The sequence below is a fragment of the Sapajus apella genome, unplaced genomic scaffold, assembly GCF_009761245.1.
Source record: "Sapajus apella isolate SASKATOON/1434 unplaced genomic scaffold, GSC_monkey_1.0 scaffold71, whole genome shotgun sequence".
Lineage (NCBI taxonomy): Eukaryota > Metazoa > Chordata > Mammalia > Primates > Cebidae > Sapajus > Sapajus apella.
In genome coordinates, this window is record NW_022437011.1 from 10,499,297 (window position 1) to 10,503,173 (window position 3,877).

The window sequence follows — 3,877 nt, forward strand, 5'->3', positions numbered from 1 at the left end:
CTCCATCTCCAGAACTCTTCATCTTTCAAAACTGAAACTCTATACCCATTAACTAATCTCCACCTACCTCTATCCCTAATCCCTGGCAGCCGCTATTCTGCTTTTTGTCTCTATAAATTTGACTACTCTAGGTGTCTCACAGAATATCTTACAGTATTTGTCTTTTTGTGACTAATTTATTTCACTTAGCACAATGTTCTTAAGGTTCATCCATGTTGTATCATGTACCACAATTTCATTCCTTTTTAAAAGGAATCGATAATATTCTATCGTATGTTCATACTGCAATGGAATATTATTATTATTATTTTTTGAGACGGAGTTTCACTCATGTTACCCAGGCTGGAGTGCAATGGCGCGATCTCGGCTCACCGCAACCTCCGCCTCCTGGGTTCAGGCAATTCTCCTGCCTCAGCCTCCTGAGTAGCTGGGATTACAGGCACGCACCACCATGCCCAGCTAATTTTTTTTTGTATTTTTAGTAGAGACAGGGTTTCACCATGTTGACCAGGATGGTCTCGATCTCTTGACCTCGTGATCCACCCGCCTCGGCCTCCCAAAGTGCTGGGATTACAGGCTTGAGCCACCGCGCCCGGCCTTGGAATATTATTAAAATGGAATGTTTTTTTAACCATATTCTATCGATGGACATTTGGGTTGTGTTGACCTTTTGGCTATTATGAACAATGCTGCTGCTATGAACATAAGTGTTCAAATATCTGAGTTTCTGCTTTCAATTCCTTTGGGTATATACCCAGAAGTGGAATTGCTGGATTTCGTGGTAATTCTATTTTTAATTATTTGAGTAACTGTCATGCTGTTTTCCGTAGCAGCTATATCATTTTACATTCCCACCAATAGTGCATAAGAGTTTCAATTTCTCCACGTCTACACTAACACTTATTCTGTGTGTGTGTGTGTGTGTGTGTGTGTGTGTAGGGTATGAGGTGGTATCTGCTGTGGCAGCTCATTTTAATCTGACTTAATCATTAGTGTATTTAAAATTGTAAATTTGCCTTTAAGTACTGCTTTAGTTATATTACACAAATTATGTCATGTAGTGTTTTATTCAGTTTTAAGTATTTTTAAAGCAGAGTCTGATATAGTAATATGTTATTTAGTTTCCAAAAGTGGGATTTTATTTTAGCTATCGTTTTTACAAAGGTTAATTTCAGGATGCATTGTAGTAGGAGAACATTGTGTGAATGTGATTGGATCTTTGCAATTTATTGAAGCTTCCTTTATGGCCCAATACATGGTCTATTGTTGTGTTACATGTATATTCAAAAAGAATGCCTGTTCATTTTGGATCTACATATTTTTACAATTGTTTTTCACCTCATTTATATCCATACTATTTTCATGTCTATTTGATCTACAGTTCTTACAGATGCATGTTAAAACATTTCTAACTACAATTGTTGATTTATGTATTTTTTTCTATTTGTTATAATTCAAGATTGTACTGTGGATACATGTGTGCTTATGATGATTATATCAATTTTCTACTGTTCACTAATTAAACATTTTTAAATTGTGAGATATCATATGCATGCAGAAAGTTTATGCGGTATATACAAAGATTTAAATAAATACTTATAACATGAATCCATATAGTCACTACTATGTAATCCTTATAATCACCACTAAGGTTAAGAAAACATTGCCAGGCCGGGCGCGGTGGCTCAAGCCTGTAATCCTAGCACTTTGGGAGGCCGAGGCGGGTGGATCACGAGGTCAAGAGATCGAGACCATCCTGGTCAATATGGTGAAACCCCGTCTCTACTAAAACTACAAAAAATTAGCTGGGCATGGTGGTGCGTGCCTGTAATCCCAGCTACTCAGGAGGCTGAGGCAGGAGAATTGCCTGAACCCAGGAGGCGGAGGTTGCGGTGAGCCGAGATCGCGCCATTGCACTCCAGGCTGGGTAACATGAGTGAAACTCTGTCTCAAAAAAAAAAAGAAAACATTGCCAACATTCCAGAAACTCTCCATCTCTCTTTTGATTTTTACAGCCCCTTCACTTTCTTTTGGAATTTGCCATTCACTTGATTTTTTATTTTATTTATTTCTATTTTATCTAGAGAAGAGGGTCTTGCTCTGTTGCCCAGGCTGCAGTACAGTAGCCATTCACAGGTATAATCACAGCGGGCAACAGCCTTGAACTCAAGTGATCCTTTTGCTTCAACCTCTCAAGTTGCTGGGATTCTAGGCATGCACCATTGTGCCCAGCTCTATTTACCTGATTTTTATTTATTTATTTATTATTACTATTACTATCATCATTATTATTTTTGAGGCAGAGTCTCACTCTTTCACCCAGGCAGGAGTGCAGTGGGGTAATCTCGGCTCATTGCAACCTCTGCCTCCCAGGTTCAAGTGATTCTCCTATCTCAGCCTCCCACGTAGCTGGAATTACAGGCGTGTGCCACCATGCCCGGCTAATATTTGTATTTTTAGTAAAGACAGGGTTTCACTATATTGGCCAGGCTGGTCTTGAACTCCTGACCTCAAGTGATCCGCCCACCTTGGCCTCACAAAGTGTTGGGATTACCATCGTGAGCCACCATTCCTGCCCCCTCCATTTACCCGATTTTTTTTTTTTTTTGAGACGGAGTTTCGCTCTTGTTACCCAGGCTGGAGTGCAATGGCGCGATCTCGGCTCACCGCAACCTCCGCCTCCTGGGTTCAGGCAATTCTCCTGCCTCAGCCTCCTGAGTAGCTGGGATTACAGGCACGCGCCACCACGCCCAGCTAATTTTTTGTATTTTTAGTAGAGACGGGGTTTCACCATGTTGACCAAGATGGTCTCGATCTCTTGACCTCGTGATCCACCTGCCTCAGCCTCCCAAAGTGCTGGGATTACAGGCTTGAGCCACCGCGCCCGGCCTCCGATTTTTATGATAATAATTTTCTCACTCTTCTTTATATCTTTACCACTTATATATGAATGCCTGGGTGCTGTAATTTAGTTTTCCTATTTTGATTAGTTTCATAAATATAATTATATTGAAATGTTTTGCTTCTTTTGTTCGATAATATGTTTGTAAGATTTATCCATTTTGTTTTTGTTGTGGTTGCTATTCCGTTTAACGAATATAGCATGATTTAGTTATTCATTTTAATACTGATGGGTATTTATAGCTTTTCTAGTTTTGGATCATTGTTCATAATAACTGAAACCCAGGAAAAAACATAGGTATTCACGTCTTATATATATATTCTGTTTCACTTCAGCATATATTTCTCCAGGGTACATATCTAGGAGTTGAACTGCTAAGTATTTAGTGGATTCATGTCTTCAGTTTTACCAGTTTGCTCAGTGGTTTTCCAAAGTATTTCTACCAACTTACACATCTACCAGCAGTGTATCACGTCCCCAATACTTGGTATTGGGGCCCACCATGGCGCCCACCACCATGGTATTGTACAACTTTAAAAGTTTTTGCCAATTTTATGTCTGTTATGTGGTACCTCATTGTATTTTCATGAAAAAGACAAAATATTCATTTTAAGTGTATGGAATAAATTCACATAATCTATTTTCTTATTTAACCTTGAGTGCTGAATAGCGTGCATCTTTTTAAAATAATTTTTTAGATAAAACAGCATATTTTCAAAAAAGTACCCAAACTACACATTTAAAGCTCTATGAATTAATACAAAGTGAACAAAACCATGAAATCACCACATGTCTATAAATAGGACTGTTTCATAAAGCTCTCCTAGAGCTTCCTTTAGCCACTTCCCTCACACTTGTCCTCAAAGGAAAGCCTTAAGGTGACTTCTAATATTATGGTTGTTTTGTTTTTCAACTTTATATTAATGGGATAATAAATAACTGATTTTCTCATTCTTCATTATGTTCCATCCAGGT